This window comes from Vombatus ursinus, unplaced genomic scaffold (genome assembly GCF_900497805.2).
Source record: "Vombatus ursinus unplaced genomic scaffold, bare-nosed wombat genome assembly UNPS02000577.1, whole genome shotgun sequence".
In the NCBI taxonomy this organism is placed as follows: domain Eukaryota; kingdom Metazoa; phylum Chordata; class Mammalia; order Diprotodontia; family Vombatidae; genus Vombatus; species Vombatus ursinus.
This window is the reverse complement of record NW_020940355.1, coordinates 8,779,976-8,801,794: the sequence shown is the minus strand read 5'-3', so window position 1 is coordinate 8,801,794 and position 21,819 is coordinate 8,779,976. Positions and strand designations below refer to the sequence as shown.

Below are 21,819 nucleotides of genomic sequence, written 5' to 3'. Positions count from 1 at the left end.
CCTCACTTCCCCAAACAGAATTGTCAGGCTGTACGGGTTGTGGACTTAATGGACTGAGGGCTCAAGATGAGCCACCAATGTGATGTGTTGAGGAACAGTCTGGAATCAGAGAAATGTTGTCTTGTACCGTCCCCTGAACAGCTTCTGTTCTGGATACCACATTTAGGAAGGGCGCTGACAAGTAGAATCAAGTAGTATTTGAGACTCACAATGATATCATTTGAGGAACAATTTAAGAATCTGAGGATGCATAGTCTGGAGCAAACCTCACTAGGGAGCATGTGACAGTTATCACATATCTGAAGGACTGTCTTCTGGAAAGAGGAAGTGTAAAAGATGAAGACGATGAACAGAAAGGACCAAAGGACAATAAGGGGCTACTGAAGCAAGACAGAACAGACTGTTTCATCTGTATTGCATAAGGAACTATGTTAAATAGCCACTATTTTGTATGGTTCCAGATGGTAGAAGTAGGACTAATGGGAAGTTATAAGGAGGCAGATTTTGGCTAAGAACTTATGAACAATTAGAGCTATCCAAAAATGGAATGGGCTGCTATCAGAGTTAGTGAATTTTCCATTTCTGGAAGTATACCAGCAAATGCTGGATAATCACTTGTCTGGGATTGTTCTAGAGGCAATTAGTTCTACTGGCCAATTACCTGACCTTAAAGTTCCCTTTTAACCAAAGAGTCTATGATTCTAGAATGATGGCAACAATGATGCCAATTAACAATGAAACATATGGACAGCAAAAAACAGCACAAAAATCTAACCATTAAGGACAAAATCCTGCTTCTGTGAGAACTTCTGATAGTGAGGAATCAGGAGCTAAAAATACATTTTGTCACCTATAGGTCTAGATACTGAAGGCAAAAGTACAGGGAAAAAAACCTACTCAAGCAACTCAGCTAGAAAGCATTATTAAAAAGAACTTTTTTTTTGTGGAATTGTATCTGAACAAACATTTCCTGTGAAGTTTTAAAAAAAAAGCTGTAAGGTTTACATGAAAACTGACCTTATGGAAAAAGCACTTTGCCTTCTCTTCACCAAGAAACAGGTCTAACTTCTTTGGAAAACTGAAAGAAAAAAAGAGATAAGATTAAAAACAATCAAGTTGTTTTTTAAGTTGATTCTGCAAGTCAACTGCACGTCAGTAGTCCTGAAACCCTAAATGAAATGAGGACAAAACTAAATGAAGTCAGTCTGGGGATAGCAAGAAAAACAAACAAACAAAAAAAATAAAAACCACTGTACATGCTAATGCATTGTTGGTAGAGCTGTAAATTGGTAAATACATCTGAAAAGCACTTTTCAACTGTACCCAAAAAGTCACTAAACTGTGCATACCTTTTGGCCTATTGATACCACCATGAGGCATTGTTCTCTCCATAGCACCAAACTACCTTTCAGGTACACCTTTCTTATGACCCTATAAAGCAGGGAAGAAAAAGCATTGTAGACTCGGAAATATTTTTATGGACTGTTGCTGGTTCATTTTTCAGATATACCCATGGGTTTTTTTTTAAAGCATACTTTAAACATGATAGTGCCTCTTTATTTTATTTTATTTTTTTGCCATTTCAGGAACTGATAAATTGCTGATGCCAGAGAAGGGGATTACAGAAAACAGGAAGCTGGGAAGGGGAAATGATTTTGCAGTAAAACTGATGAATCTAGTCTTGGACATGCTGAACTTGAAGTGATGGATACAAAAGTGGAGACATGGTGGAGGGAATGAAGTTGAGTTAAAAAGTTGGTAACACACAGCTAACAGTTGATGGTAGGTATCTGATATCTTATATATGAGATATCTCATATCATATGAGATCTCTGAAGGAGTTAATTTGGAGGAAGAAAAACAGAGATGGGGGGAAAGAGCCTTAGTAGAAATTAAGAAACAGAAAGAAGAGGCTCCAGTTAGGAGGCAATGAGTTCAGCGAGTTAGGCAGAAAAGGATGTCATGGAAGCCAAAGGACCAAGGAGGAAAATCACCTATGTAAAATATCAAGCACAGAAGAAAGGGCAAGATAGATAAAGACTGTCAAAGGCTGGACCGTTTGTCAGGGATGTCATAGAAATGATTCATATATAGGCCAAGGTCTATTCTAGCAGTTTCTAAAGCTCTTTACAATTTTGAGTCTATGAAAAGATAATGAGATTTGGTTAAACATCATTCATTGCACACAATACTCTATCTCCCAATTACATGCATTTCCCTTGGACATCCCCCTTGTGTAGAATATTCTCCCTCCTCATCTCTTTCTCCTCCCCTGGCTTCCCTCAAGTCTCAGCTATAATCCTAACTTCTGCATGAAGCCTTTCTCAGCCCCCTCCATACCCTCCCTCAGAGAGATTACCTTCCATTTCCATTCTCCATTTTTCACATGTGTCTAATTGTTTATACATCTCCCCCATTAGAAAGTGAGGTTCTCCTGAAGAGTAGATATTGTTTTTGCCTTTCTTTGTATCCTTAGTGGTTAGCACAGTGCCTACCATATCCTAATCCCTTAATAAATGCTTGTTGGCTGGTTGACTGGAGGAGGAACGATCAACCTTAAAAAAACTGTTTCAGAGAAAAGGTCTGGGTACCAGATATCTCCATATATACATTGTATTCATGTCCCCCTCTATCCTCTTTCCTTTTTGAAACACCCCTTTCTATTTATCTAGGTTCTACCCTTCCTGAAAGGCCTAGCTCAAATCTTCTACTGTAAGGCCTACTCCAACTGTTTTAAACTTATTGAGTTCCAATCCTTTGAATTTTGTGCTAACTGCTATAGACCACTTATGTTGCCATATGTCATTACTTTGTAGTGTGTCATTTATCTTCTCTCCTAATGAGATTGAAAGCTCCGTGAAGGTAAGGACCATATTCTAAGCCTTTTTGTATCCTCAAAGTAGAGTATCTTGGGCTCAACAAATAAATGATGAATGAGGCACTATGACATAATGGTAAGCATCCTATATTCAAAACTCAAAATTTGTGAGTTCAAACCCCAATTCTACTGCTTATACAACTTGCCTGACAAAACAAACAAGGAATAACTGTTTACACATGTACACACACACACACACACACGAACTTGTTACAAATTCAAAGTAAAATCAAAGTAATTTCAGAGGGTACTAGTAGTTAGGAGAATCAGGAAAGGCCTTATTATCTCATTTGGTCAGATATATAGTAGTAGAAGTGATATTTTTAGAGGCTAATGGTAATTTTGGACAAGACTATTCCTGGTAAGCATGAAATCATGCATTTGCAGCTAAGGAAGATGAGTGACCGTCTTGATTTCATACATACAAAGCAGGCATAAGTAGTTAAAGGATATAGTAGAAGGCAAGCTAGAAATTACACATCCCTGGGTGACCACAGGTATTATATAAACCTTTCATTTAAACTTGGATACCTGTAAAAACACTGGAAGATGTCAGACTATTTAGAAGATTGCCAAGTAGTACATTTTGAAGTACACGTTTTGTCAGGGCAGTCTAATTTTCTTCCAAAAAAGATTGGCTGGTTTGTAGGTGATGTGGAATCAATCAATGTAATATGTTTTGAGTTTCACAAGACTCTGGATTCTGTGTCTTAACTTCATCAAATATATCAGAAAATATCATCTGTAGAAAGGTTTAGCAACAGGTTGGGGAATGCCAATCTGACGTCTGACCTTATCACTCAACCAAAATTGTTCTCTCTGAAGTTACCAGTGACCCTTAATTGCCAAATCCAATGGCTTTGCTCAGTCATCCTTCTTGACCTCTCTGCAGCCTTTGGCACTCATTGACTATTCTCTGTTCCTGGATATTCTCTCCTCTCTGGGGTTTCATGATACTGTTCTCTCTTGGTTCTCCTACTTGTTTGATGTACCTTCTCAATCTCCTTTGCAGTATCATCACTCATGTCCTGTCCTCCAGCTGTGGATATAACCCAACACTCTGTCCTGGTTCTTTTCTGTCTATACCAGCTTTCTTGAGGACCTCATAAGATCCCATGGTTGAATTATTGTCTTAATATAGATAGATAATTATTGTATTCCTATATCTAATCTTGCTCTGTCTCCTGAGCTCTAGTGTTTAATCACTGACTGTACATTGGGCATTTCTAACTAGATGTTCCATAAGCATATCAAACTCAGTATGTCTAACATATAACTCATTCTCTCCCTCCTGGGGAAAATCCTCCTTCCCAACTTCTCTATTTCTGCAAAGGATACCATTATCCTTCTAATTGCCCAAGTTTCCATCTTTAGTCATCTCTATCACTTTAATTTCCCTCAACTGCCATATTAAAAAAAATGGTCATCTTGCAATTTTACCTCCATAATATCCCTTACATTCATTACCTTCTCTCCACTTATACCACCACCACCCTAGTTCAAGCCCTTATAAACATTTACCTGAAACACTGCTGCCTCAAGACTCTGTTCTCTAATCAATCCCTCATACAGACGTCAAAACAATATTGCTGAAGTATGTAAAAGTCAAAGAGCTCCAATAACTCTATAATGCCTCTAGGATAAAATATAAATTTCTTTGTTTGAATATTCACAGTCTGGCCCCAGCCTATCTTTCCAGTCTACTCCTCTTCATGTGTGCTAAGTTCCAGACAAACTATGCCACTTGGTGCTCTTTATACACAACATTCCATCTCTCATCTTTGTGCCTTTCCAGAGGTTTTCTGTCCTCTACTCCAGAATTCAGCATCACAGAAAGATTCATCTCAACTCTTCTGTGAAGCAGCTGCCAATGGCATCAATAGTCACCAGTTGGCCATTTTTTTTTTATCAAGTCTATGTCTTTCTAATGAGAAAAGAGAGGTCATTCCCAAGAGAGTAAGAGCTATCCGTGACATTCAGTGGAAGTCACTGAGACAGCCAACAGGTAGTAGGTCTTAACCATCCAGGCAGCACAGGCACAGCAGCACAGATGAGAGTCCTGACAGCCCCACCAGAACAAGAACAAATTGGCAAACATCTCTCAATTATTTTGCATCTTTCTGATTAAGTGTCACAAGCGCACAGTCCTATAATCAGCATATAGAAGGTCTTGAATAACGCCCATTAATATTTTGCTTAAGCTATCAGAGCGTGGCAGACAGAACACATTCTCATATGACCTAAACTCAAAGTTAATCATTGAAGCACAGTCTTTCAAGGGGGCTCAGAGAAAGTCGTAAACACCAACAAGGCAAGAACTTGGCCTCATTTGATGCCATTAGTCACAGTAAGTACACTCGATATCTCCCTTGCCTGTACCGTCAGACCCTCAGCACAAGTGAATGACTTTTATACATATCTCTGGACATCCAATCATTTGAAGGATTTTCCCACAGACCAATGCACTGATTGGAATGAAATAACTTGATTGAGTGTGTGAGCAAAATACAGGAGTCCTTAAAATCTTTACTAATAATTAGGTGATGAACAAGAGAGTTTGCTCGTTATGTTCATACACGAGATCAAGTTGGGAGAGGTGATGATGCACCTCAGCAGAGGACATGTTAAGAATTCAAAATAGCCAGAATAAATTGGATAAGTTATTAGTAATAAATAGAATAAAGTTGAGTCTAAGCAAGTTTAGAGCTCTGTTTTTAGCAAGCAAAAACATCATATAAAAATAAATGATAGGGAACAACTAGCTATGTGCTAGTATGGAAGATGGGCAAAAGGGGAATCAATCAGCAAGCATTTATTAAGCATTTACTACGTGCAGAGAACTGTGTTCTTTGGGAGACAAGATAAAAGTGAAACAATACCTGCCCTAATGGAGTCAACATTGGAATGGGAGAGAAAAGATGTATTTGTATAAATATCCATGTGTTTACATATATACGTGTACATATGAATTTACATGTATTGTGTTTAATATACACACATAACATATTGTTACAAATAAGATTCTATATGTCCATATGTATATATACATATGTGTAGATATATTTTATGTATGGGTACATATACACATTCACATCAGATAGTTAAGAGAAAAGCCTTCATGTAAAAGACAGCACTTAAGCTGAGTCTTTAATGAAACACAGAATTTCAAAAGATGTAGATGAGGAAGGGCTATATTCCAGTCAGAGGAGCCGGCCTGTGCAAATGCACAGAGAAAGGACACTAAAATGTCCTGTATGGCTAAAATGACTGGATGGTAGATTTCAAGAAGGAAGGTAATGGGCAAGAATGCTGGGAAAGTAGGAAGGGGCCAGGTTGTGAAAAGCCTGAAATGCCAAATAGGCATTTGCCTCCTAGACGGGGTCAGTGGAGTTAGTTGAGCTGATCAGACCTGTGCTTCAGGAAAATCACTAAACAGCTGTGGTGGGAAATGGACTGAAGCAGGGAGAGATTATGAGGCAAAGAGTCCGAAAGGCTACCACAACAGACGAATGAAGTAGGACAAAGAGCTTATCTAGAGTGGTGACTGTGACTAGGGAGGAGAAAGGATGTATGTGAGAAATAATATGAAGGGAGAAGCTACAAGATTTGGTAACTGACTCAATGTGTGGTGAAAGAGAGTGATATTGTGGTTCCAAAGCAAGGGGAACAGTGGTTCCCTCAACAGTAATAAGAAAATTGGGAAGAAAGTTGAGTTTAGAGGAAAGGTTACAAGTTTAGTCTAGACATATGAGTTTGAGATTCTAATGGGATATACACAAGGAAACTGTCTAGCAGGTAGCTTGTGATCCAGGACTAGCTCAAGTGTCATTTCTAATATAGCCTATAATTCAAGGGTATGGCAACTTGGGAAAGAGTCAAAGAAAAATGTAACTAATTTTTTAAGTACTGGCACATCAAACCTAGAATAAAAAGTTTAAAGTCTAGTCAAGAAGCACTTATTATGAGCCAGACACTGTTCTAAGCAGTACTAGGGTTACAAATACAAGCAAAAAAAGAAAGGAAGGATCTACCTTCAAGGAGCTGACATTCTAATGCCTGAAGACAGCACATAAGAGGTATTTAAAAGGCTGGGGGAGGAGAGTTTAAAAATTAGGATTATTAAAGAAGGAAAAGGACTAGATTTCCTTCTATAGAAGGAATAGAACTGGATTCACATTTGATAAAACTTTCCTCGATACTATTTTTTACAATATGGAAAGATATGGTTTGGATGATGGCACAATGAGGTAGATTCAGACTGGTTAAATGATCAGAACCAAAGAATGTTGATTAAATGGACTAATGGTTTTCTAACAGGGCTTTTCAACTTGTGGCCCCTGGACTTGCTTTTTCTTCTTTTGGTATTTTGATAAATATTTCAACATAATTCATTTCCTTTGTAATCCTATGTAATTTATTTTGTGCATTTAAAAACATTATTGAATGAAAAGTTCCACAAGCTTCACTAGCCTGCCAAAGGGGTCCAGGACACAAAAAAGATTAAGAATTCCTGACTTAGAGAGAGGCCTCTAGTGCAGACCCCTGACCAACTCTATTCTCTTCACCATTTTTAATAACTGACCTAGCTGAAGATAGGGGATTTTATGTTTATTAAATTTGTGGAATATATGAAGCTGGATTCGACTGAGCAGCATAATTAGGACCTAAAATTTCATGTTTATGACAGAGTGGAACTGTGGTTTGAATTTAATAAGATGAAATTCAACAGGGATTAATGTAAAGTCCTACACTTGGGTTAAAAGAAAAATTCACTGCACAACTGTAGAAGAGGAGGGAGGCTAGATAACTGTCCATGTAAAAAAGACGAGAATGTTTTAGTGGACTACAAGTTCAATATGAGTCAGCAATGTGGTAAAGCAGTTTGTTTTTTAAATTACTGTGATCTTAGCAGGCTTTCAAAGATACATACAGAAGATGGGAGGTAAAAAATTCCAGTATATTTTGATCACACATCTAGAATACTCTATTCAGTTCTGAGTAGCACAGTTTAAGAGAGACATTAAGAAACTGGAGAAGCTGAGAGAGGGTAACTAGGACAATAAGTGAACTCAATTCTAAGCCAAATGAGGATTGATGGAATGAACTGGAGATGTTTAGTTTGCAGAAAAGGAGTATAGCAAGCCATCAGTGCATGACCATCTGATATGACTCTTGTCCGTGCTCTCCCATAAGTACAGCGCAGAGAGTTCACTCTATGCATTAGAAGCCTTTCTCATTTTCTCCTGACCCTGAGAAGATCCAAGAGCACACAGGCTTTCCATCTGTCACCCTTTGCCTTTGCTACATGGGCAACCCATATTCTTTTTCTATTATACATTATCTTTGATGGATTCTATTTGAATCTCATGGCATCACCACAAATCCTTCTTCAAAACAATAAATACCACACTGCTAGAATTTGGAAGAGTTCTACAACTAGATAAGGAAAAAAACTACATTTCTTAGAATAATCATTTCTGAATCTGGTGTTGAGATATCCCAGGATATCTCTAGTTGTTTACTCTCTTAATTTTAATCTATTTTATTACTAAACATTATATCTGCTCTCTATAATGCTTTTGTGAAGGGGTGAGGAATAAGTGTTATGTAATCAACAAAAATAAATGATAAGTCAATACATTTCATCTGCTATCTCTTTACTACTCCAAGGACTTGTATCAGAAATCTAAACAACTGGAAAATCTCTGTCTTAAAAAATTCATACCCACTCTAGGCAAATAAGGGAAAGCATACATTAGTACTATCCCTTAAAATAAATTTTATTGCTATCTTTTGTTTTTATATCACAGTCATTTCCTGACAAAGCACTCCTAACCCCAGCATTGATCCCTCCCTTGCAACAACAACAACAACAACAACAATTCAGCAAAAACCAACGCAATGACTATGTTTGACAGTATACACAGCATTATACCGTAGTACCTCCATAGTACCCTGTTTCTCTCCAAGAGCAAAGGAGATAGGTATCAGTATCTGCTCCATAGGAGCAGGTTGTTTATCACAACACAGCCCACCTTACTCAATGCCATCTCTTTGGCTATGTCCTCCCCTCCTTTCTTTCCTCCATCTTAGCTTAAAGTTTTAGGCTCCAATCAAGGTTAGTATGAAATATACAATCTGTCCAGGAGATTGTCAAGGATTGAGTGATCTGTACTATTTAGGAAAGGGAAAGTGTACATACAAGGAATATCTGCATCTCACCTGGCCATTGTATTATCAACAATGCCACAAAAATGGAAGAAAGCCCTCATCAAAAGCCCTTATTACCTTTTCCTTGGACTACTACGGTAAGTGATCTTGCCTCAAGTCTTCCCATTCAAATCCATCCTCTAATTAGTCAGTCAATAAATATTTATTAAGTCCGTACAACGTACCAGGTACTGTGCTAAGTGCTGGGAATGCAAACAAAGGCAAAAGACAACCCCTATCATAATCTAATGGAGGAGACAATATGTTAAAAGAAGCTGAAAAGTGTTGGCAGGGTTGGGGGCGGGGTGTTCTCAGTGTGGAGACATACTTTGGACCTGCAGATGAGTAGGAAATGATAAGATTCTTGCCCTAGGTGCCCTTCTTAAATAGAGGGTCTGGGAGAATCTTTTCAATGTCTATCCTCTATCCTCTCAAATCAGAGGGAGAGAGTAGACCCAGGACAGGGGATACTGAGGAGCTGTGTGTTTCAGAGCTGATGTCATCTTGCAGGAAAATGAGTTCCTGGAGACAATGATGAAGTCCAAGAGAGCAGTCAGGTGGGAAATGATGATGTGGTTGCTATGGCCCCAAACCCTAAATGAAGCATCTGGGAGGAGCTCTCCACAATTTTCCTAAAGTGTTGGTTTGACCATGTCACTCCTCCCGGTGAGCTCCAGAGGTTCCCTATTTAATATCCAGTAATATTCAATTTCTTAAATATAAATATAAGAAATAATATATTTATCTATTATTTAGTTCACTTATACTATACAATACAAACATACAAATATATTACATGATAAATGTAAATAATATTTAATAGTAATATTATTTAATGATTTAATATCCAGTCTGAAATATAAAGTCTTTGGCATTTAAAGGTCTTAATAATTTGGTCTCTACCTTTCCAGTCTTTTTCCATTTTACTCCTCTCCATGTACTTTATGATGCAGTTACACTGGCCTACCTTCAGTTCCTCAAAAGTGACACTGAATCTCTGCCTCTATGCCTTCACACTGGCTGTCCTCAAAGCCTGGAAGGCAGTAAACCCTCATTTCCACCCCTTGGTTTCAGTTCAAACCCCTTCTTCTGCAGGAGGCTTTGCTCAGACCTCCCTTCCCCTTCCCCAGCTCCTAGTATCTTCTCCTCTCATTGCTTTCCAACTATTCTGTATGTATTTTGTATGCACAGCGATATGTATTTCTTTCTCACTAGAATGTAAGATTCTTGAGGGTAGGGTCTGTCTTTGACTGTCTTTTCATTACCAGTATTTAGCACAGTGCCTGTCACATAACAAGCACGTAATAAGCACGTGGTTACTGACTGACTATAAGCCACAAGAGGACAATAAAAACCAGAATGGTTAGAAAAGCACAGTCTAGGCACAAAACATGTGTCCAATGAATGGTTGCTGAAGTGAATTCAAACTATTGAATCTGCATTTTTTAAAATAACAGCTATTTTTATATATAACCTTAGTCTCAAGTCCCATTAAGGTGTAACTTTCTCTTCACTGATAGAAATCAATGCCTAGCACCAGCAGAGCAGAATTGCTAAGAGTGAGGGAGAAGAAAGGGGAAGCCTCTTCAGATCCATTGAGTGTCTTGAGTGTCTCCACGCTCTGCAGTCACTTGATGTGCATCTGGTTTATACTTCAAGAGAGAAGATGAGCCATGTTACCCTCACTTCAGGTTGCTGATGGGAGAACAGATTCTTGGAAGAAGCCAACCTGAGAGGTGCTGGCAGCCTCTACCATGTCACTGTCCATACCTTGCTACACTAGAGTCTTTGGGGAATTTCCCATTTGGATGAGAGGTGGGATGCTCTTTCTTGATTGAACTTAGTTATCTCATTCTCAATGGGAGATTTCCTTCATTCTATATTGTGGGGTATATATGTTCTCATGTATACTTTCTCTGATTTCTGTTTTGCTATCAACTTGGATGAATGAGTGTCTTTGCTCCTCTCTATGTGTGTATTCATTGCAAAACTGGTATTTGGTGGGAAGGAAGCCAAGCCTTGGATATAAAGACTGCATCTTGGGACAGCTAGGTGGCGCAATGGTTAGAGCACCAGCCCTGGATTCGGGAGGACCTGAGTTCAAATCCGGCCTCAGACACATAACACTTACTAGCTGTGTGACCCTGAGCAAGTCACTTAAACCCATTGCCTAGCCAAAAAAAAAAAAAAAAAGAAAAAAATAAAGACTGCATCTTCCTTTCCCTATTAATAAATAGTGATCAGAGGCAACTCGAAAACCATATCTCCTAGATGAATAATGTTTAACGGAGGGGACAGATATAATTCCAGGCCAGCACCTACTCTCTCTGAGGACGGCAGAGTGGAGGCCTCTGCTCTCCACCTCCTTCTTCACCTCCTGGCAAGAATTAAAGACTCCCTTGGTGAAGGGGAGGGAGAGTAGACATTAAAGATGTCTATTCTACCTCCCTTTGAGCCATACAACATTACCCCCCGACACCTGTGGGGTATGGCCTTGCTACATATACAATACTCTTCCAACAACCCTGTGAGGAAGAGAACAAAAGTATTATTATCTCCATTTTATAAAAGAAGGAACTAAGGTTCAGAGTGGCTACATAGTAAATATCAAAACTAGCTTTTGAATATCTGTCTCCTATGTCTATCTGATTCCTGGTCCAAATCTCTTTCAAAATGATGCTCCATTGCCTCATGTAGCAGTTATAAGTCCTTCACAATTTAATAAAGTCTTCTTAGGACTATTAGGTTTTCCTGTAGTGTGTGGCAGAGGAGCACTGCTGTAGAGCCCAAGAGAGTGTGTTCTGCAGGTCTGACTAACTGAATGACAAATTGTTTATTGAAGTAGGTATTTAGCACTCTGCCAGGCAAAAAAGAGGTAGAAAACATCAATGAACTAGATTAAGTCAGTTTACATTTCTGTTTCAGTTTCCTCAGGTAAAATACAGGAATAATAATACCTACCTACCTCTCAGGAGGTTTGCAAGTGTGTCAATGGACTTTAAAAACATCCAGTAACATAACCTTCAGGGATTATCAATATTACTTGTTCTACTAGAACCTAGGCTTGAGTTAGACCAAGATATCATCAGCATTTATATAGTAGTGATTTACCAATTCTCTATAAGGTGACTTCTGCTAGAATGAGAAGTTTAGAAAGCATATTAGGCATAATTGCACGAAGACTACAATCTAGGTCAAGGTTAAATTAGTGACTTCTAAGGTCCCATCTGACTCTGATATTATCTGCCTCTTCCCTCTTTCTTCTCTTCCTGCCCCAGCCTGGCAGTAGCTAATAACTGTGATGGAAGGATAACATATATCATATACCCACATGCACAGAAAAGCTTGAGAGAAGAGAAGTAGGTAGAACTATGGCCACAGGTTGGCATATGTCTCAGTAAAATGAGCTTGACTGTTTTTAGTGCTTTCTTTTAAAGTCTCTCTTTTAAAGTCTTTTAAAGCAATTCAAAGTCTCAACTTTGTGGTGGAACGGGGAGGTGGGACAAATGTGGATGACGGGAAGAGTCGTAGATTGGCAAGAACATTCCAGAAGGGTGAAAATTATTATACTAATGACACAGAAGGAAGGAAAGCATATTCCTTGGGTGAAGGGAGGAAAGCATATTCCTTGGGTGGACCAAAGTTTAAGGGTTATAAACTATGAGGGTAAGACCTGGTATCTCATGAGATTAAAGTGAGAAACCATCATCTACTGTTGAAATGGAGTTTTCTCACTCTTCTCCTTAACTCCCATTACTCCTACATTTGGACATACTATTCTACTTGAGTATATTCGTAGAAGCGTGAATGTGTGTATATCAATATGTATACATATATAATATATATATATATATGAACATACATATACAGTTGTGTGTTGCTGATTCAATCAAATCAAGAGGATCAGACTATATCTAAGGTCCCTTTCAACTTTAAATCCTAAATTGTGAAATGTAAACTTCTACAAATTTAACCTTGCATCACACCTAACTTGATTCCATGCAGCTGGATTTCATACAGATAGCCTGGAGATCATCTGTTTGTTGTTTCTGCGGGGATCTGGACCTGTGATATCATCAATGTAGGGAATTCCAAATGATGAAACACCTTCCAGTGATCCAAATCAGCAACTAGTCTATGGTTTTCTAGAAGTCTTGGACACCTGCCTGCAGCACTAAGAGATGAAATGATTCCCCAGTGGTCAATAAACATGTGGGTAGCAGGACTGAGATTCAGGTCTTCCTTGCTTCAGGGCCAGTTATCTATCCACTCACCTACACTGTCATCTCATTAAAATGTTATGAGCCTTTAATTTTATGACATTCTATTTTACAGGTGCTACATAATAAACCCTTTCCATACAAACAGTTCTTCTTAAGTCAGGACAAAGACATAAGTCAAACTGATAAAGCATGTGGCTGTCTCTATTATCATGCAAAAAGATGCTTACTATCCATCCGTCAGTCAACTGGAAGGCAGGTTTTCTAGTTTCATTACACAATATTGAAGGAAACAAATGCACACTTCTAAATCAACTCAACAAGAGAGGGCAATTGCTCCTTGAAATAAACAATGACCACGTGTGACATTGGCTCTGTTTTGACACCTTGTCTATTGTGAGGCTATGTCTACGAAATCAAAACAAAGTAGGAAGCTATACAATTATCTGGGAAATTTTAGACCATATGGTTCTGACTCAATTATCCAGATGGGTTGTGAGACTGTCCCAAATTCACAGGGTAAGTGCAGAACCTTCTGATTTGCTTGGCTGGCAATGCAATGGCCAGTGAGCACTAACAAGGAATTTTCATTCACATTTTGTGAACAAAGGGTAGGTTATGATTTTTGTTGCTATCTTTATACCTGGGAGAGAACTAGCAGGATTGGAACACATATACGTAACATATATAATAGACATATGTGCATACCTGTGGATATGTGTGAGCTAAAGATTTTTGAAAATTCAAGGTAGAAAACTGAGATTTATATAGCTAAGTAATTCCTGGCATCCCCACTGCCCCTCTTCAAAACAAACAACCAACCAACCAAAGGACTATATGAGATTTCCTATAATCAAGACAACATCATGGCATATCAAGAAGGAACTCTGGACTAGAAGTAAACAAACCTGAGTTCTAGTAACCACTCTTTCACACACTTCAAGCTGTGTGAAAATGGGCATGTTATTTACCACTCTGAGCCTCAGTTTCCTCAAGTGTAAAATGTGGATATTACATTGCATCATTTCTAAAGCACTATCAGGCTCTATTATCTTTCAGAGATCCCATCGGACCCTACATTTTGCTCCCATTACTGCCTCCATGCTTTGCTCATTCTGTTATCCCAGTACAAAGTTTCTTCTTTCAACTAAAACAAAATTTGCATATCTTTCAAAGCCTAGTTCATCATCATCATCTTTACCATCATCATTCTCTTAGCAGCTAGTATTGAAGTTAGCACTTCAAAGGTTTGTGAAACCCTTTACATACCTTATCCCATTAGATCCTCACAACAACCCTGGGATACAGATATTATTTTTATCCCCATTTTACAGATGAGGAAAATGAAGGTGAGAAAAGTCAAGGGACCTACACCCAGGGTGAGGTAGCTCTCCAAGGCAAGATTGAAGTTCAACTCTTCCTCACTCTAAGTCCATCATTTTATTCATTGTGACACCTAGCTATCATAGCGGTGTCTTCCAAGAAGCCTCTGCTGAATACCTCATTTTTAAATATTTTCATTTACTAGCCCCTTATAATCCTTATGTCTATACCACACCTTTCCGCACTTGTTTACACTTTTCAGTTAGATTACAAGGTCATTAATAGATCTTGAGCTGGAAAGGATCTTAGAGGTCATGTAGTCCAACCCCTAGTTGGGGTTTTTTTTTTTACATTTTGAAATTTTTATTTTTAATTTATGGAATAAATCAAGCATTTCCATGACATAGTACAATAAAAAAGATGATTGTACATGAAACCGCATAAAGATTCAGTGGTCCAGAACAGTTAAGAAACTTGACCAAAATCACTCAGATATTAAGCTATCAAGCATCAAAGGTGGGATTTGAACCTGCCCATTAATCTGACTTCAGAACCATGGCTCTCTCCACCATTATCCTGCCTCCCACAGTTATTCATGGGTAAATCCTTGTCTTCTACTTGCCCTCTATATATCCCCTAAGGTGGCTAAAGCAGTGCTTAACACCCAGCAGGAGCTTAATCAATACTTTCTGACCTCATTTGTTTCGTGACCACTGCCTAGCTGGATCACCTATGGTTGGATGAAGACTACACCAGTAGTACTTTTAGACGGATTACCCGTTGCGGACTTCTTGCCACATTCAATTTTAGTACATAGCTACCTAAAGTAAACATGCTCCACAATTCTCTGAGATGCCTTGTTCTAATGGCAAATTGAAATCACTGCAGTATTTTGTTACTTCATTTCACTATTTATGAATCATTTCTAGCACTGTAGGTGTATAAGGGGGCAGGCTGGATGGTGGAGAGGACAGCAGAGTATCACACTCCTTAAGGGCTTTACAAGACTTAGCAAAGTGTTAATATTCTTAATATTAGTCAGATCCAATTTTTAATGATCACATAATGTACACAATACCTATGCATAATTTTAATGGTTCTCTAATGAGAGCAAGCTATTTTTGATAGCCAGCCCAAATGCATCCATTGGTATTGACAAAATGTGAGGAGAACTAGAGAAATTTTGCTTCCTCCACCCTCAGCAGGTTGAGTGGATCCTTCTCCCCACCATCACCCCACACACTCCCTCCAAGGATTCATGGAAGCACATGAACAAGAAGGATAAAAAGACTGAGAACTGCATTGTGCTAGGGTTGCCCACACTGAGATCACAGATCAAAGTATTCAAATAAATGATTTTTTAAACAGAAAGAAAATGCTAACACATACATTGTAATTCCATTTTTATAATCTTGCTATCATTAAAGTTTCCTCTAATACCAGCTTGTAAGTCGGAGGGCAGGGACCATGCATTTTTGTATAGTGTTAACAATAACAACTGCTTACATTTATATAATGCCTTAAGATTTACAAAATACTTTTTTCTTACCACCATGTGAGGGAGATGGTACAAGTAGTCTTATCCTCATGTTATACTGGAGAACACCACCGCTAAGCCAGATGAAAGCACTTGCCTGACATCATTCAGAAAGTATCTCTTGCGGTACCTTGCAAACAATAGGTTCTTAATAAACATTTCAAGAATAAAAAGGAGCTGGAGAGCTGATTCATTAACAATTTCTCTCACATTTATCCTTTCTTCTCCATTCATCCTGCCAGTACCCTATTTCATATCCTTATCAACTCAAGCTTAAACTAATCCAAAGGTCTCATCAATAAACCTCATTACTAGAATTTTTCCTGCTGATGCCAGAAACAGTGGTTATCCTAGACAGGGTCCTGAGAAGCAAGGGCCTGGTGTCAGAACTGGTGACTCTCTAAGAAGCTTCTGTGAGAATCCCACAACTGGTCACAAAAGTAGATGCTCTGGGTATTTAGAAAGAATTATAAGTTCTTTCATCTAGTAGGCTGGGAACATCCCAGGATTTCTGGCACATGGCAGTTTATGGACTGAGGACTCCCCACATCTCATGTCAAAGTAGGCCACCTGGTAGGAGAGACTGTGTGTCCTTTGGGCCATCCCTGGTTCACAGGAAATAGCACTATTAGTCAAAGGAGGAGGGGTATTCTGCAGGAGCAAGAAAACCTTCAGCAAATGCTTTTGATCCAGAATTTGCAGCAGGCAATTCCCAACTGAAAAATGGTAGAAGGATATGAGCAGGCAGTTTTCAATAGAAGAAATGCAAGCTATCAACCAGCCACATGAAAAAATGTTCCCAATCACTAATAATTAGAGAAATATAAATTAAAGCAATTCAGAAGTTCTACTTCATACTCATCAGCTTGACAAAGATGATGGGGGGGGAAGGAAAATGACAAATGTTGGGAGGGGCTTCAGGGAAACCGGTACAATGATGCATTGTTGTTGGAGTATTGAATTGGTCCATCCATTCTGGAAAGCAATTTGGAACTATGCCCAAAAATTACTAACATTTCAGTCAGTCAGTCAATAAGGATTTATTAAGAACTTGTGTGTCAGACCCTGTGCTAAGTGTTGAGGATACAAAGAAAGGCAAAAGATAGTCTCTGCCCTCAAGAAGCTTATAATTTAATGGAAAAGACAATAATCAAAACCAAATATGTACAAAGACGCCATATACAGGATAAATAGTAAATAATTCACAGAGGTAAGGCACTAGAGTTAAGAAGCACTGGGAAATGCTTCCTGTAGAAGGTGGGATTTCAGTTGGGATTTGAAGGGAGCCGGGAAAATTAAGAGGTGGCTATAAGGACAGAGAATAGTCCAGGAATGGGAGACAGCCAAAGAAAATATCTGGAGGGGAGAGATGAAGTGTCTTGTTCATGGAACAGCCAGGAGGCCAGTAACCCTGGATCAAAGGGCATGTGGGAGGGTATAAGAAAATCAAAAAGGTTGGGACTAGAGTAGAACCTAGGTTATGAAGGGCTTTGAAAGCCAAAGAGAAGATTTTGCATTTGATATTACAGGTAACAGGGAGTCACTGGAGTTTCCTGAGTATGGAAGTGATATGGTCAGACCTGCATAACTGTACAGACATATTCATTGATCAATTGGGGAATGGCTGGATAAATGATCACATATTAATTAATGGAACATTATTATGCCATAAAAAATGATGAGTGCAATGATTTCACAGAAACCCAAGACTTATTTATTTACTTATTTGTTTGTTTATTTTTTTATTTATTATTTTTAGGCAATTGGGGTTAAGTGACTTGCCTAGGGTCACACAGCTAGTAAGTGTCAAGTGTTTGGTCTGAGGTCACATTTGAACTCAGGTCCTCGTGACTTTAGGGCCGGTACTCTATCCACTGTGCCATCTGGCTGCCCCAACCTGAGACTTGTATAAACTGATGCAGAGAGAAGTGTGCAAAACCAGAACGACTGACACAATAACAACAACACTGTAAGGACAAAGAATTTTGGAAGCCATAACTCTAATCAGTACAATGGCCAAATACAGGTCTAGAGGACTGATGATGTAGCATGCTACATAATATCTTACAGTAAGGTGATGGACTTAAGGGGGAGAATGACACATACATTTTTTGGACGTGGGCAATGTTGGAATGTTTTTCCCTTGACAATCAATTTTTGTCACAGGGGATCTGGGGTTTTTTTAATTTTTTTGTCGTTTTTTTCATTTTTACCTGTTTTAAATCGAGGAATTAGAGGTAGGAAAAAGAAAATAAATGATTATTTTTTTAAAAAAGTAAAATAAAATAAATCTTACATAAAAATTTTCCAATGACAAAATTCACTCCCTTATTCACAAGCAAAAAACCATAACCACATATCCCAGTTCTTTCTGGGTTCTAAATTAGGACTTTTCCCGAAACTTCTCTGATGAACAAATACTTCAAAGGTTTGGCCATCTCAGCCAAAGTTCAATAGGTGGTCTGTGTTGGACATATAATTTTGAGGATATTGAGGGAACGATTCTCAACTTATCTGAAAGGGCAGAAGATAGCCCTATGCTATTACTAAAACAAGGTGATCAAGAATGATGGAAATATGCCCCAAGCCCTATGCCCAGTTTGCCTGTTTCTCACTTCCACAAATCTTTATGACATTGACTTACATTTAAGGAGGGCATGCTTAATGCATATTTGAAAAGGAAAGACACAGGCCTTGGCAAACAATATTCTATACAAGAACATTTTTTTATCATCACACATTAGACTGAAATGTGCAGAGAATACAAAATCCCAATACAAAATATGCACTCCCTGTTTGTTGACTTTAAAAAAGAATAATTTAAAAATCACTGATTCACGAGAATAAAATGCAGCCTTTAAGACTTTATCCTCTAACAGGGTGTCTGCTATGAATGCTTTAAAATCATCTTAGATTCCTTGAGAGATACAACAATGGAGACAAGTTTAATTGATAGTCATTAAAATCAAGGGAGAAAAAGAGAGGTAGTCTCACCAAAGGAGTTTACCATTATCACAGAGGAGGTAAAGCACAGAGTCCAAATAGAAGTTCCTATAGATAGAGAAGTTCTCCAGATGTTTCTATTTGCAGATAATATTGTGATGGTTGGCTCAAGTCCAAGAACACCACAGTCTCCCAAAAGATATCTACAACCACTCAAGAGAACAGCTTAACAATTCACACAGGAAAACCAAGTAGATGAAGAATGTCTGCTGTACAGACTATCTATGATATATAGTTGGATGGATTACCTTTGAGCTAGTCCACCAGTACATTTACTTTGAACAGATGCTACAAACAGACAACGAATTAGGTTCCAAATAAAACAGAAGGAAGGTAGCAGCCTGAACTGAATTTGGGAAACTACACAGCCCTTTTAATGACCCTAAGCTTCTCCTTGAAACAAAAGTCTATCCTTTTTTAAAAAACATCAATATCTTTCCAGTGATACGATATGGCTGCAAATCATGGAAGACCATAATCTCTGGAGAATCAAAATTTCAGGCCACCCACAAGGTAAAATGGAGAGTTTTAAATGGTGGAGGAGGAAATGGGCTGCAGCTTATCAATGCTGGCAGATTGCATGCAGAAAGTGGTATAAAGTATATCTTCAAAGAGATAAATCATCAAAAAAGAAAGTGGGCCAGGCACATAGAAAGAGAAAGGCATAACAGATAAGACAATTTGTGGTTTGCACTGGTATTCTTTTAATTTTAAGAGACCTTCAGGAAGGTATTTAGCTTACTGTTCTATGGAGGATTTATGTCATGGCATGGACAAATACAAGAAAGTATGGATAATATTGTGATCTACACCCTTGGAAGGAGTACCCATATTTATGAGGTTATTGGTATTAAAGCACTGATATTGGTAATTCTTTACCTGCAGTAAATTAATCTGGTTAACACCAGCAACCTATCCATGCTTGTACAGAAATGTAGTTGCATCAAGTCAAGGCTAAAACTATTATGGTCTCTTTGGCATTTTTCTGGTTCCCCTACAAGGATCTCAATGCATCATGAAAGCAGGAGAAATTTTAATATGGAGTTTACAGGTTGGAAAATATTGCATCCAACTCATCCTTTCAACTAAACTCTAAGCCCCACCTTGTCATGGTGACATCCATGAACCTGCCTACCTGCCCCTATAAGTACAGGGAATAAATGTTTAATTCTTCTCAAAGTATTCCCACATACACTTATCGTTACAGTCCAACCTATAGTCCATCTGTTCCTGACCGCCAAAATCAAACACAGTATTCCACTTTTGGTGGACTTGGTAGCCACTGTGAATTTGATAAACTCAGTCACTACCCAGCAAGACTAAGTATCTCTACAGTCTTGTGGCTCCATGGTATTGGTTGAAAGAGTAGATGAGTGTCCAATTTGGTCTGTACTCAACTGGTGATCCAAAAGACCAAGCTCATGCAGGCTAGAATGGGAGTTACTAGGTAGTATTCACTCTGAGCATTCTATTCTCAATCTTTCCAATGGGCCTGGTGTTTTATATTACAACTATTGAGTGGTACTTGAGTAAGATCAGATTCTGTTGGAAGTAGTGCCATGTAGCAGATACATGCCCTCTCTGGCAATGGCTTATGCTAGACCTTAAGCCAGACTTATCTCACTAGGACTGGAACTTTCATGATGTTTTTAATACAGGTGAAAGAGAGAGGAATTTTAATTTTTTGGTAACCTAGTATCAGAACACTGATCCTAGTTGGCTGGATCTATTTGTTGACTATCCTAGAAATTTGGCTGTGAAGAAATTTCTAAAAAATAACTTGAAGAAGGGATCCACCTAGCTCTCTATATCTTTCCCTAGAGCTCCCATACTATCTTTTAAGAAAAACAGTGTCAAGTTAAGGCTCTTCCACAATAGTTCTGAATGTCATGACTCTTCAATCCCTCTGCCATGCAACTAATTGGAATGGTTGGCGGGCCAAACTGAACATCCAAGGAGCACATAATCTGATTCATATAAAACTGATGAATGAAAGATGGCCTTCCAGATCTATGATGGCTTATATAAGGCCATAATTATGTCCTTCAGTTGTGCATTACCCCCAACAGTTTTCCATAGGTTCAGGTTCAACATTTGTCCAACAAGGTGATACTCAGCCACTTTAATATTATTTTCATCTACTTCTACTACTATGCCATGCCTAGAATAAGGCCACCCTCCAAAATCCATGCCACCGATGGCTTTTTTTTTTCTAAATTGGAGTCGCCAACTTACATAGAAATATATGGAATATGTGGATTAAATAACTGGTCAATGGTGAATCACCAAAGATCTGCAGCTGTTCCTGCGCAGTGGATATATCTGGAGTTAGAAGATCTGGGTTAGAATCCCGCCTACAAATTGTGAGCACCTGGCAGATGACTGGGGACAATAATGGCACTTACCTTATTGACTTGTCATGAGGTTCAAGTGAGATGAAGCTGTAGAGCCTTCAGCAAACTTTAAAGCACTACATATGTTTGTCATTATTATAATTGTTTTTGTCTTCCTCATATTTACTGGAGTTCAGAAAAAAAAGGTCCTAGGACAAAAAGCTACCCCACTACTGGTTTTTTATGTTTAATATGTGTTATGCATGTGTGCACATGTATCTGTGCATATGTGTTGTCTCCCCTAATTATGATATA

At 38.5% G+C, this 21,819-nt stretch overlaps 1 protein-coding gene across 5 annotated transcripts in view; it reads right to left on the bottom strand.

Annotated features, from left to right (window-relative positions):
* The window catches only part of ATXN1 (ataxin 1), a 492,208-nt gene that overhangs the window by 250,674 nt on the left and 219,715 nt on the right, over positions 1–21,819 (bottom strand). For all 5 annotated transcript variants that reach the window (XM_027875603.1, XM_027875900.1, XM_027875680.1 and 2 more), the window contains one exon: positions 1,018–1,078. The gene's annotated coding sequence lies outside the window, so the exon portion shown is untranslated. The remainder of the gene's footprint in view (positions 1–1,017; positions 1,079–21,819) is intronic.